This window comes from Mercenaria mercenaria, chromosome 13, assembly GCF_021730395.1.
Source record: "Mercenaria mercenaria strain notata chromosome 13, MADL_Memer_1, whole genome shotgun sequence".
In the NCBI taxonomy this organism is placed as follows: Eukaryota; Metazoa; Mollusca; class Bivalvia; order Venerida; family Veneridae; genus Mercenaria; species Mercenaria mercenaria.
The window spans coordinates 27,643,882-27,658,885 of NC_069373.1; the positions used below are offsets into that span (position 1 = coordinate 27,643,882).

The 15,004-nt window shown below is 35.5% G+C and overlaps 1 protein-coding gene across 4 annotated transcripts in view; it reads right to left on the reverse strand.

Annotated features, from left to right (window-relative positions):
- LOC123529211 (uncharacterized) overlaps positions 1 to 14,780 on the reverse strand; it is a 67,748-nt gene extending 52,968 nt beyond the window's left edge. For 2 of the 4 annotated variants that reach the window (XM_045309440.2, XM_045309437.2), the window contains exon 1: positions 14,643 to 14,773. The gene's annotated coding sequence lies outside the window, so the exon portion shown is untranslated. Of the gene's footprint in view, positions 1 to 10,921; positions 11,066 to 14,642 lie in introns of those variants that run through there. The other 2 variants (XM_045309439.2, XM_045309441.2) reach the window with 2 other exon arrangements.
- Positions 14,781 to 15,004: the final 224 nt, after the last annotated feature.

A 15,004-nucleotide genomic window follows, 5' to 3' on the forward strand; every position in this document is an offset into this window, starting at 1 on the left:
CTGACTCAATTAGTGTTCAAAAACCTGTTTGCCATTACGCAACTAGACCAGATGGTTCCCACTCTGGTTCCTTTACTATAGTTAGGCCTCCAAGGGAGAAGTGACTTCTCCCTAAAATCTTAACCTAGCTTAAGCCCTGCGCGCAAGCGATAAAACCAGCATTTCACATGACTGTGTACTGTGATTTATCCACCAATATTTTAGTCCTTCGAAGTTTTGACAGACTGCCTGTCACAAATACAGAACAATCTGGGAAACAATCTGACCGTCGAATTACTGTGCTGTCGGGTAATTTGGCGCACCTAATATAAACTTTGACAAATAGATTTATCATTTGCATATGCATAAAAAATTCTTTATCATTTCTGTGAAGAATTAACCTTTCCCTAACATCTTGCAACATTTGAAAGCAACTTACATCCATGAAACTGGGTCAAATATCACTTGTAGCTGACAAACCATAGTGTTTGTAAACATTATGTCATTTCTGTCGGCTAATTCCTGCGCATGCTTACTGAAGGTCATTTATAGTCTATTTCAACCTTCCCAGATCTGTCATACCCTCAGGCCTCCTAGCAGGCCTGAACAAAAATAAAGGTTTTTATAAAGGCTCCAATCTATGGAAATAAAGGCCTTTTAGTGTAAAATATTAAACTAGAGAGGTCACAAGGTTTTTCTATTTTTAGACCTACTGACCTAGTTTTTGAAGGCACGTGACCCAGTTTCGAACTTGACCTAGATATCATCAAGGTGAACATTCAGACCAACTTTCATACAGATCCCATGAAAAATATGGCCTTTAGAGAGGTCACAAGTTTTTTCTATTATTTGACCTACTGACCTAGTTTTTGATGGCACGTGACCCAGTTTCGAACTTGACCTAGATATCATCAAGGTGAACGTTCTGACCAATTTTCCTGAAGATCTTGTGAAATATATGGCCTCTAGAGGGGTCACAAGGTTTTTCTATTTTTAGACCTACTGACCTAGTTTTTGACCGCACGTGACCCAGTTTCGAAGCTGACCTAGATATCATCAAGATGAACATTCAGACCAACTTTCATACAGATCCCATGAAAAATATGGCCTTTAGAGAGGTCACAAGGTTTTTCTATTATTTGACCTACTGACCTAGTTTTTGATGGCACGTGACCCAGTTTCGAACTTGACCTAGATATCATCAAGGTGAACGTTCTGACCAATTTTCATGAAGATCTTGTGAAATATATGGCCTCTAGAGAGGTCACAAGGTTTTTCTATTTTTAAACCTACTGACCTAGTTTTTGATGGCACGTTACCCAGTTTCGAACTTGACCTAGATATCATCAAGGTGAACATTCTGACCAATTTTCATGAAGATCTTGTGAAATATATGGCCTCTAGAGAGGTCACAAGGTTTTTCTATTTTTAGACCTACTGACCTAGTTTTTGAAGGCACGTGACCCAGTTTCGAACTTGACCTAGATATCATCAAGATGAACATTCTGACCAACTTTCATAAAGATCCAATGAAAAATGTGACCTCTAGAGTGGTCACAAGCAAAAGTTTACGGACGGACGGACGGACGACGGACACCGCGCGATCACAAAAGCTCACCTTGTCACTTTGTGACAGGTGAGCTAAAAATAAAGAGTAAATAAAGGCTATTTTTGTCGGAATTCTCGTTGAAAACACATAATATATATAGGTATTTACTACATGTATGTGGTCTGGTGAACACAACAGCATTCTGAAAAACTCAAGATGAAAGATACACTAGCAGTATCCTAACAACAACACTTAAAAGGGTGGGAAGAAATACAGTAGTACAGTGGTTTTTTAACTTTTTTTGGCAACAGCCCATGCCTTTTCAATTGGGAATTTTTAGCGCGATAACTTCAAAATTGGGAAAAATTAACAAACCTTAATAAAGAAATCATTTTGAAAAGTTTTATTTTAAGGTAAATTTATTTCATTCAAATATGCACTGAGTGTGAACAGAAAGGACAGACAGGTTATTTCCTGATGTCACAGGATCTGATGGCTCAGATAGCTTAGGGTCACCATGAGCTTCTGTTGATTTCTGAGGGTCATTTTGTTGGGACTCAGATTTCTTGGACAGATCACTTTGCTTTTCTGACGTTTGATTTGAATTTAATTTCTCTTTAACTTTACCAAAAGATGTTCGAATGTCTGGAGTACCGATGGCTAGTTTAAGTTTTATTTTCTTATTATAGTGAGCTCAAAGGGCCTGCTCGAGAATCGAGCTTTACGGTAACGCAAGTATACTTGCACACTTGGTGATGGATTTAAAGTTTCGTCAGAAGTTTTTAAAAAGCGCACCCTAGCGGATAGGTGCTCACAGGAAGTACTTCTTTCCTGAGTGAATACAGAACTTCATTCAATTGCTAAAAAATATTCATCACTCAACAATAATGAAAGAATGATTTCCAATTGTTTGAAAAAAATATTGTTTTCATTTAAAAGATCAAGCATCGGCCAGAAAATGGAAAAAATGTCATTAATAAGCAGAAAGAAACGGGAACGCGGTAATGACGTCACCATAACACCGGTTACTTCCCATAAATTTTGCAACGTATGATATTCACTGTTACAGGTATGGTGACACTAAATGTAGACTTTTTCAAGTGAATAGGTTCTCCCGAATTCTTGTGACTAGTGAATAGTTTCTTTGTGACAAATAAATGATGCATAATATTTTTAGCTAAATCCAATTTCTTTGAGCTCGCTTTGAGGCTTTGCCTTATTTCATATTAATATTTGGAATTATGCGACATTTTTCGATAATTTAGGTAAGTTTCTAACAATTTTTTTCCGACTCATTTTGACGCATGAAAAAGCGTTTAGTGACCGTGATGAAAGTCATACTAAATGCCGTACTATACCGTGACCCGTTTTATGTAAAAAACGGCTTCGAGTTGGCAACAAAATTCTGCGAATAAACCATAATTAGAGTCGGAATTTTTATGATTATTTGCATCGTTTTAGTTCAACTTTCACAAGAAATCAATCTAATTGGGAAAATCATCTCGTTTTTGGAAATTTTTAAGCATTTTTGGGGGAATTTTGACTATTTTTGTCAGTTGGGAAGACGCCGAATTTCGCAGTCAAATCAGCGCAAAAAAAAATCACTGTAGTATAACCATTACTTGCTTTAAACTGGCACGGCAAGCAGTCTGAACAAAAATATAGGTTTTGAGTGAAAATTACAGGCTATTTGGCCGTTTTAAAGGTTTTTTCAGAAGATTTAAAGGTTTTAAAGGTTTGCTCTGAAATTAAGGGTTTTTAAAGGTTTTAAAGGTTTCACTAGGAGGCTTGTACCCTTTGAAAAGTATTAGTGGTTTGTTGATAAGTGATCTGAGAACTGACTTAATAGGTTCCATTTTAAGTATATTAGTGGCCACTGTCAAATGTTTACACTTCAGGTACAGTTTAAACAATGAATTTCATTATCAAATGAAGACAATAACATTTTAAGGGTATGACCTTGCACTTAACCTTTAAATAATGATACATACTATAGATTTCCAAAAAAAGTGTTCATCTTTCATTCAGTGATTTTTTATACTTTTTTTGGCAACAGCCCATGCCTTTTCAGTTGGGAATTTTTAGCACCAGGGCCCTCTCTACATTTTGGGGGATTGGGGCCGGGGCCCTTTGAGGGGGGAATTTCGCGTCGTTTTCAAGGGAGGGGGGAATTCATTCTGGAGATATGACATCTGATCATAACCCCTTAAATTAAGGTCAATTGAGGGTTACAGATATCAAACAAATGTGAATATATCTGAAGTATTGTACAGAACATAATCTATTGAAAACAGGCATCTTTTATTTTCTTTTATTAAATCAGTTATGTGACATCCAATCGAGGTTCACATGTCGTCATTATCAGTAGCACTAGCAGTATCCACAGACATTGTCTCAGCAGCAGCCGGAGCAGGGCTTCCCTTCATCGTATCTACCTGATTGTGCAAGTCTGGCCCTGATGAAACAGCGGTGTCAGTGACAGTAGCAGGCCCTTCCCCAGCCGCATAAGGCGCCGCGCTACCGCAGCGCTTAAAACACGAAATACAGCTTCCCGCAGCGCTTAAATATCCCGCGCGGTGCCTCAATTATTAGCGCGGCGTCTTAAATCAGTAAGCGATTTCATCCCCGTGAGATACCTCATGTGTAGTGTATATGTAATTTCCCTGTTGACATGCCTCGACGATTTTTTTGATCAGCAAATTACGTCACGGGGAGTGCACACAGGTAATGAGAATCAATGAAGTGTTAAAACTAATTGATAAATAGTATGGATGCTGTGAAATGTCAAAAAGGGGTGCGTAAGCGGCCAGCTGATTACCAAGCACGTGAAAAGTGCCCTAGATTTCTTTGTGCAAAATTTAAATTAGACCGTTGTTTAGTATAATAACAAGTATATATCAATGCAGTTTGATTCTACTGTAATTTAAACTAGAAAATGCACAAATTTTAATGAATATCGAAAGTAAAAGTAAGTTTAGAATGACCGTTCACGAGTCTTATTACTCCCGATGTCGTATGCAATTTTTCCGTATTTCCTTCAAAAAAAGCTGACAGTCGGTGTATTTTTTTACGATGAGAAACATCAAAATTTGAGGAACTATCTCTGGTTTACCCTAGTAGGTCATGTAACTGAGTAAAAACTACTTTCGGACAACATTCCGAAAGTGTACCTGTATCCGGATAGTATATTTTGGATATGCGTTTTAGTAAACTTTAACCTGACTGTAATAGCACTTTTCGGTTAATGAAATATTGATGAAAGACCTGATCAATACAACATGACTTTTGATAATTATTAGTTTACAATGTGACCTGAAACAGGCCTTTAACTATGTTGTTTACAACATGATCTTGGTTTCAAGATTATATAAGCTAATATATTAAGACCCTCCACTATTTCATATTCATATGAATAAGTTGACATTCTTGGTGACATTTTTTAAGAGAAAGGCTTGAATGGTTTAACCTAAACTATAAAGTAAGTAAAAAACCTTTGTAAACTTTGTTACTGGTTTTTGGAAGATTTACCACTTAAATTTATTTTGTGACATTTCCATTAAGTGTGCAATAAAGATAAATGGAATACATATTAACTATAGACATCTAGAAAGGCAACTACTGCTATGATAACTTTCAGGTTGAAAAGAGCACCCTGCCCCTTTCGGACAACACTCTGTCCCTTTTTGGCAGCACTCTGACCTTTTTGAGCTCTAGAAATAACACTATAATTATTATGATATATTGATGGTTATATCATTATGTGAAAATGTAGAAGTAATGAAATACATGTTGTTGTGTTTTTTTGCATATGGTATACTTAAAAAAGCACAATTTGGGTTCGATTTTAAAAAAAAAAATCGAACACGGGAGGGAGTACCCCTCCCGCACCCAACCTTTGTAAACTTTGTTACTGGTTTTTGGAAGATTTACCACTTAAATTTATTTTGTGACATTTCCATTAAGTGTGCAATAAAGATAAATGGAATACATATTAACTATAGACATCTAGAAAGGCAACTACTGCTATGATAACTTTCAGGTTGAAAAGAGCACCCTGCCCCTTTCGGACAACACTCTGTCCCTTTTTGGCAGCACTCTGACCTTTTTGAGCTCTAGAAATAACACTATAATTATTATGATATATTGATGGTTATATCATTATGTGAAAATGTAGAAGTAATGAAATACATGTTGTTGTGTTTTTTTGCATATGGTATACTTAAAAAAGCACAATTTGGGTTCGATTTTAAAAAAAAAAATCGAACACGGGAGGGAGTACCCCTCCCGCACCCACCCCTTATCCCGCCACACAAACTTTACCCCAGCGCCTTAAAAAATTTCTGGGGAAGGGCCTGAGTAGTTTGTTTTTTTTGAGAGCATGCTGCTTAAAAAGCAAATCTATTTTTGCGCATTTCGCCCCTGTTGCATCCGTGATCTTTTTATGGTATGACAGGCTCTTCCCCAGCCGCATAAGGTGCCGCGCTACCGCGGCGCTTAAAACACGAAATACAGCTTCCCGCAGCGCTTAATTATCCTGCGCTGTGCCTCAATTATTAGCGCAGCGTCTTAAATCAGTAAGCGATTTCATCCCTGTGAGATACCTCAGGTAAATATTGATCGGGGAAGTTTATGTATACACAGTGTAGCTAGCTGTTTACCGTGTACTGATAAGGGTTTAAAGACGACACGTGTTGATGAAAGTCTGTGTTTTCACAAGTTTGCGGTTAATTGGAGCAGGAGTGATTGGATTATAATTAGTTAAAGATTATAATTAGTCTATGCAACGAAATGGGATAACAGTTGGTGACGGCATGCATGGGTAAGTTAATTGTTATCGAGTAATAGTTAGCAGAGAAAGGCAACTGTATTAAAATGACCAGTGATTCTTTGACCAGGCTGGTAACATTGCCCGATTGGGCTTATGACACAAAAAGTAATATTTCTTGACAAATAATGAAGATATTTCTTTCAAACTTGGTCCATTTATTAAGCATTACACCTAATGCTTATCAAGGTAGAAATAACTTTGTTGCCTTCAGTTTAGTTAGAATTACTTCCCTTTTTCAGATTTTTATGATGCATAATTTTTGAACTCCAAAAATATAATGTTTTAATGCAATGCTTAAAACAGAAAAGGGTTCAATGGCTTTCTAGTGCTCCAAACTTGTGCGCCAATACCTTTATTCTATATATTTAGGGTAAATACTTTGTTTCTAGTGCAGGTGTATGAGCAATTTTTTTAGGACTAACATTTCTCTATAATGCTGTAAGTGAAAGCAGAGTAAAATGTTTACATTCATGTACTAGCGCAATAATTTAGAGCATTAGAAAGCCATTTAACCCTTTTTTGTATTAAACTTAGCATTAGAACATTGTTTTTTTGGACTTCAAAGATTATGTGTCATAAAAATCTGAAAAGGGGAAATAATTCTACCAAAACTGAAAGCAAATAAGTTATTTTTATTCTAGTTAGTATCATTTGTTATGCTTAACAAATGGACCAAGTTTGAAAGAAATATCTTCATTATTTTTCAAGAAATATTACTTTTTGTGTCATAAGCACGATCGGGCAATGTTACCAGCCTGTTGACTGAAGTTTGAAATCATTTTGCCGGATGAACTGAAGCAAACTTTTTCGAGGATGTTTAATTATCATTGTTTAAGATGCTATTAATTTCTAAATATTAAACTTTATCTACTGTATTTTTTGTTTCACTTTGCCTTAGTAAACATGAAAAGACCAAATGATACAAGTTTCAGTGGAATAACAAAATTTAGGGCAGGTTACCTAACCATTGTTCCTGGGAAAAACCAGTTCCAAATAAGCAACTGCCTACTTTCTCACGTAAAGAACCGTGCTAGTCGATAAAAGGGATGAATGAATTCTCTTCTGCTGTATTTCAAGGAAGTCAATATTTCTATGCTAAACAAACATTGATTTATTTATTTACTGACTATATTTACAGCATCATGTATGGTCCAAAGAATTTTAGAAGAAAAAAAAAAAACACAAGAAACTTATCAACAACAAAAAAATTATGATTCATTTTGTCAAGTCATTGAAACATGTCATTGTAACTTTAATATGTTTCATTTCAGGCTCTTTCATCACTCTTCTCCCTTGAAGAAGACCAGGCGGTTATTGAATGGGCACAGGCGAAAGCCACCCTTACCACAGATGAACACTTTGAGCACCATGGAGTGGATTATTGGTAATCTGTCCGAGTCTCACCCAAACCTGAGCAAAGTCGCTACAGTGGGACTGCTTCTACCAACCTCCACAGCTGGTGTGTATACATGTTCGTTCTGAAACTTGCTGCTTACAGTAAAATACATAGTTAAACTTGAAATACAGAACCTGCTTCTGTGTGTAAAAAAGCTGCAATGGTGTTTAACACCCACAAATATTTAACAGAAATACTGTTGCAATTCATTGTGCAGAAAAACACAAGATAAATGTCAAATCTTAGGAACATTTACAATATAAATCAATCCTTGGTTATCCTTGCTCTGGGAAAATAACAAATACTTTTTTTTTTGTACTTTCAGATTGTGAGAGAGGTTTCAGCAGTTGAATGTGTAAAGACCACCAACCATTCACCGGTGAGCATGAAAGTGCTTAATGCCTTACTCATGGTGTCCATGCAGGGACAAAAATTGAATGACTTTAATTTCAGTGGTGCAGTAAAGGAATGGCGCAGAGCCAAAGACAGACACTTACCGGTATATGAAAACAAAAATGCCTATGTGTTGTTAGTGTTAGTACAAAAGAAGTGGAAGGACATATGTGTTGTTCGAAAATACATATAAAAGAAGTGGACATCTGTGTAGTGTATATGATATACTGATGGTTATATGATTATGTAAAAATGTAGAAGTAATGAAATACATGTTGTTGTGTTTATTTGCATATGGTATACTTAAAAAAGCACCATTTGGGTTCGATTTTTTAAAAAATCAAACACGGGAGTGGACGCCCCTCCCGCACCCACCCCTTATCCCGCCACGCAAACTTTACCCCAGCGCCTTAAAAAATTTCTGGGGAAGGGCCTGTATGATGTGCATTATGCGACATTTTTTTTCAAAGGGAAGTAACTTTGCATACACGCATCCAGGGAACTGAAAAACACGTGTATTATACGGATCAGTAAAACCAGGGGTTCCACTAGACCTGAAACCCAAGAGTCCCGGGACCCTTGGGTCAAAATTTTGAAGGGTCCTTTTTCAAAATACAAGAGACCTGCCCCAACACATCGATACAATTGACTATATTTTCTTATAAAGTAATACTAGGTAATTAATAGCTACTACAACCAAGAACATGTTACAGCATAATAACAATTTCTGTTTCAGGTCATATAACCTCATACTGTAAATAAATTTTTATCAAAATTCATTTTAATTTGATGAGGTTTTTCTTCAATATTTTTGTTTGTTAGCAGAAAAGTGCTAAAACACTGTAAAAATGTATCCAAAAACGTACTATCCGGATACTGGTACACTTTTGGAATGTCGTCTGAAATGTTGTTTTTGCCAGTTAACTTGGTCCACTAAGGTAAACCAGAGATAGTTCCTCAAATAATGATGCTACTTTTCATTAAAAATTGCATTGAAAGTCAAGTTTTTGTAGTGAATTTTGGAAAAATTGCATATGTCATCGGGTGTAATTAGAATCGTGAACGGACATTCTAATCTTTTCTTTCTTTCCAAATTCATTTAAATTTGTGGATTTTCTCGTTGATATTAAGGTACAATCATTAAACAATGATCTTATTTAAAGTTTGCATGAAGAAATCATGCAGGACACTTTTCACATGCTGGTCGCTTAATTACGATAATAATTGGCGCCTTTTTTGACAGTATGCAGGCTCAATACGGGCAATGCTTTATCAATTAATGTTAATACTTCATTGATTCTCATTACCTATGTTCACTCGCCGTGACGTAACTTGCTGATAAAGAAAAATCAGCGTGGCATGTCCACAGGATAAAGGGCGGGAATTTAGCAGAAGATCAAAGGCAGGAGGGCATGACTGCGAGTGTCTATTTTGAATACACGTGTTTATCGTGGACATAGTTTTACTGTAGGAAATGATTGGTAAGAGGAAGGATTATCAAAGGAAAATGTCTCCGGGTCCCCGAGTGACGCACAGGCAATTATCATGCCGGGTCCTTTGAGCATCTTTTGAAAATCTCCCGAACCCGGGTTCCCTGGTCAAATGGAACCCCTGAGTAAAACTTTATCAGGTCCATTAAGTTACGAGACGCTCCTAAGACTATCGGGTATTGATTTTTTTCGAGGGGGAATTTTTCTACACTTGGGGGGGCAAAAACATACTATTTCGAGTGGGGACGGGCCGAATTTCGGCCCCAAAATTCGGCAAACGAGGGCCCTGAGCACGATAAACTTCAAAATTGGGAAAAATTAACAAACCTTAATAAAGAAATCATTTTGAAAAGTTTTATTTTAAGGTGAATTTATTTCATTCAAATATGAAATGTTGAACAGACAGGACAGACAGGTTATTTTCTGATGTCACAGGATCTGATGGCTCAGATAGCTTAGGGTCACCATGAGCTTCTGTTGATTTCTGAGGGTCATTTTGTGGGGACTCAGATTTCTTGGACAGATCACTTTGATTTTCTGACGTTTGATTTGAATTTAATTTCTCTTTAACTTTACCAAAAGATGTTCGAATGTCCGGAGTACCGATGGCATGTTGAAGTTTTATTTTCTTATTATAATATCTGGAATTATGCGACATTTTTCAATAATTTAGGTAAGTTTCTAACAATTTTTTTTTCTGACTCATTTTGACACATGAAAAAGCGTTTAGTGACCGTGATGAAAGTCATACTAAATGCCGTACTATGCCGTGACCCGTTTTATGTAAACAATGCGCTTCGAGCTCGCAACAAAATTCTGCGAATAAACCATAATTAGAGTCAGAATTTTTATGATTATTTGCATCCTTTTAGTTCAATTTTCACAAGAAATCAATCTAATTGGGAAAAATCATCTCGTTTTTGGGAATTTTTAAGCATTTTTGTGGGAATTTTGACCATTTTTGTCAGTTGGGAAGACGCCCAATTTTGGAGTCAAATCGCCGCAAAAAAATCACTGTCATTGGATTTCATTTTCGTGGGAATTTTTGAAAGGAGTGCACATTAACAACTGCATTTAACTAGAGGGAAATATGTTATTTGGCGTTTCTGATTTTGTTTACATTAAACGACGGAGCATGTCAGCCATTTTTAACTCGTTTTGGGTTAGTAATCACAGCTGTCAAAGCTGTCCAGCAAAATGAATGTAAGTTGTGGTTTACCAAATTTCATTCAGGAAGGCATTATCTTTGGTGGATTTTGAACAGCTATGCTTTTGAAAATACTTACTTCTTGTTGGAAAATCTTCTTTTACTGTTTAACAGTGTAAATTGTTGTAAAAATGTCAGATACACTTATTGACGTCAGAGATTGTTTATGTGAATATGCAAATGAAGGTGCGCAGATTTATCCTGTTGTGTCCCCATTTCGTGACCTTTAGCTTCCATTTTTGCGCATGCGCAGTACACCTGACAAGTACTTGTTACTTTAATTACACCAAACAACAGATAAACTATTAACCGAAGTCAACAAACCCTAAAAACCCTGTAAACTGCAGCATTTGCAAAAAATCCACATACCTGATTTGTATACATGCAGTGATCTGCTTCTCCTAGAAGCTGTCTCCTCAATTCGTGACTTTTGATTGGCTGCTCATTTGGGTCAAAGTTGTTATGGTGAATACTAATTTACAGTTCAATTCCATTAATGTAATCCCTTTTCTATCAAAGTATGTGATTTCATCTCCTATTATTGCCAATTACTCAACAGTTTTAGTGACTTAATGAAGATTAGTGTATAAATTTAGAGCATAAAAATAACCAAAAAATCAGGAAACGTAACCCCAACTGTTAGTGGTAAAAGTATGTTCAATTTCTAACTGTTTATAAACATTTACAGTGAATTTAGAGTTCATATTTTTTAAGTTATCTGTTTCACATTTTATTGCAATTTGGGAAAGTAACTATAAATATTTTTTTCCAAACCAACCAATTACAATGCAGTCATAAAATGATGTTAATTGGACGTTAATTTAGCCTGGAATTTAAAAAATTGACATGTTGCCCAGTGATGGAATAGAGGTAGTGAACGTAACTGTAAATTCAGTTCTGTGTACAAAATTTTCAAGCGCACCTCCATGATACTGATGGCGTCTGCTAGATGGTAAAAAAGGTATCAAGTCAACTCGTCCCCTGGTCAACTCGTCCCCCAGTCAACTCGTCCCCGATTTGGTCATTTTGTCCCCCAAAATTGGTCATTTCGTCCCCCTCATGATAAAATTTGGTCAACTCTTCCCCATTTTGGTCAACTCGTCCCCCTTTTGGTCAATTCGTCCCCCCTTTGGCAATTTTGTCCCCATAATATTTTAGGCATTTTTGTTTTATTTATGACATTTTTTACTTCGAAAACTTGTATTTAAAATTATCTTGAGTTTTGAAGGAGTTATATTGGAAATAGTTCACCTTAAATAATTAGGTTTGATACAATGATAAAAGAAATATACTGAAAATGTATGACAATTAACTGAAATAATATAAAATAAAAATAACTAAAATGCCCTTAATATGAAAAATACGATATAACAGAAAATCTAACTGTTTAAAAATCATAGTAAGCAAAAAAGAGATTAATGAATCCTTACCCCTGATCATAATAGAAGAAAGTTTTAATTAGAAATACAATAAAGAATAAATAAACAACGAATATCTGTCACTTATGTTTTACTTAAAATAACCAACATGCTTTATATTTATTTTTTTTCATTAAAATATATTAAAACAAGAGCACCGCCTTGCGGGTGCTGACGCTCATCTGATTTTTTTTGTGTAATAGAAATATTGTCCTACCCATGATTTTCTAAGTCTAAAAAGGGCCATCATTCTTGCAAAAAGCAGGATAGAGTTATGTTTCTTGATGTACAGTGTCCACTTATGATGGTGAAAAACTGTTGCAAGTTTTAAAGCAATAGCTTTGATAGTTTATGAGAAAAGTTGACTTAAACATAATACTCAACCAAGAAAATGATTTTCTAAGTCCAAAAGGGGCAATAATTATTGCAAAAAGCAGGATGGAGTTATGTTGCTTGCTGTACAGGGTCAGCTTATGATGGTGAACAAGTGTTGCAAGTTTCAAAGCAATAGCTTTGATAGTTTAAGAGAAAAAGTTGACCTAAACATAAAACTTAACCAAGAAATCTGATATTTTCTAAGTCCAAAAGGGGCCATAAATCTTGCAAAAAGCAGGATGGAGTTATGTTTCTTGCTATAAAGGGTCAACTTATGATGGTGAACAAGTGTTGCAAGTTTTAAAGCAATAGCTTTGATAGTTTAGGATAAAAGCTGACCTAAACATAAAACTTAACCAAGAAAACTGATTTTCTAAGTCCAAAAGGGGCAATAAATCTTGCAAAAAGCAAGATGGAGTTATGTTTCTTGATGTACAGGGTCTGCTTATGATGGTGAACAAGTATTCCAAGTTTCAAAGCAATAGCTTTGATAGTTTAGGAGAAAAGTTGACCTAAACATAAAACTTAACCAAGAAATCTGATATTTTCTAAGTACAAAAGGGGCCATAAATCTTGCAAAAAGCAAGATGGAGTTATGTTTCTTGCTATACAGGGTCAGCTTATGATGGTGAACAAGTATTCCAAGTTTCAAAGCAATAGCTTTGATAGTTTAGGAGAAAAGCTGACCTAAACATAAAACTTAACCAGGCAACGCCGACGCAGACGCCGACGCCGACGCCGACAACCGCTCAAGTGATGACAATAACTCATCATTTTTTTTCAAAAAATCAGATGAGCTAAAAATACTTCAAAAGTAGGGAGACAGTGGTTTCTAAAATAAAGTAGAATGAGCATATCCCTGCATACGAAAGGTGTGAAAGATTATTAATCACATTAAAAGGCGTTGATTGGGCTGATTGGAAGGTGTAAATGGTATTTAATTGCATGAGAAGGTGTTGATTGACCGAATGAAATGTGTCAAAATTGTCCCCTAGTAGAATTACATGTGTTAATAGTTGAATGAAGTGAGGAAATTATTTTTATAAAAGAAGTTTAATAGAAAGTTCAATCTTTTTCAAGAGTTTGAAAATAAGCCGCATCAAATACGGACATTTAAACAGTAATCATGTTGTCCAACATAGCAGACTTACGAAAAAAAAAAACACAAAAAAATCCTCCTTGTTAAATAGATCATTTTTAAAGCAAAAATTTCTTAAAACGAACGAAAACTTATGTATATCTTAGCATAAAATATACTTATTTGGCATTTTTCAAAGAAAAAAAAACAAACTGATTAATCATACTATGATTTTTTTCTCAAAAATACGTTTTAAAAAGGGGGGCCGAAAAAGGGGGGACGAAATGACCAATTTGAAATCACCTAGGGGGTCGAAATGACCAAATCAGGGACGAGTTGACTAGGGGACGAGTTGACTAGGGGACGAGTTGACTGTAAATCGTAAAAAATAGCTGGATTTATGCAAATTTAAGGTTTATAATGGAAATTTTGGAGATATTTAGGAAAAGTTTTTAAAGGTAATCATTCTTTTAAACATTTTTAAATGCTTTTCCCACATTTTTCTTGGTATTTAAAGTCAGCAATGCATGAGCAAAAACATGGTATAAAATTCATATGAAATACAGTTCAGCACGTGTTTTAAATCGGAAAAATAGTGACGTCACGAATTGAGGAGAGGGCACGAATTGGGGAAACACAAGGATACCAGACGCGCAGAAACTACTGGGATACTTATAAACTAACCAGAGGGGTGGTCTCAAAAGCTTTACATGATCCTTAATGGTGTAAAGATGTAAAAGATACATATCAAAAGACACTTTGCTTACTGAATAACACGCAATCTAAAATGGGTTGCGCTTTAACTTCTACGAAAAAATGTGCAGGAAATTTTGCGGGAAAATTAGCTGTCACATTTTTGGACAGCAAACACGTTTCAAGTGGTTATTTCATATACAGAAGAATATACTTGAAATAAAGCATCTAAATACCCTTTTTCCGTATAGTTCTTAACTTATCGCGATGAACTTTTCCTTGTCAAAAGGTATGTAAAGAAATATCTAGGAAAAACTGTCTATTTTCATGATTTTCATTCGCAGAAGCATAATGAAGGTGAAGGTCTTTAAGCGGTTATAGCGTGAAAACACTGAAGAATGACAATTCCTTTACAACTACGGATTCCTTCAAAAATTCATGCCTCAGATATAAAATACATATGATCATAAAAGTGTCTTTCGGTAATAACTTTGATATTTCATAACACCATAATCTGTGTATAAAACATCTAATTTCAATCTTTTAACATGTATTTAAAGCAATTCACGGTGTCTTTCGGTATCGAGCTAGAACTACA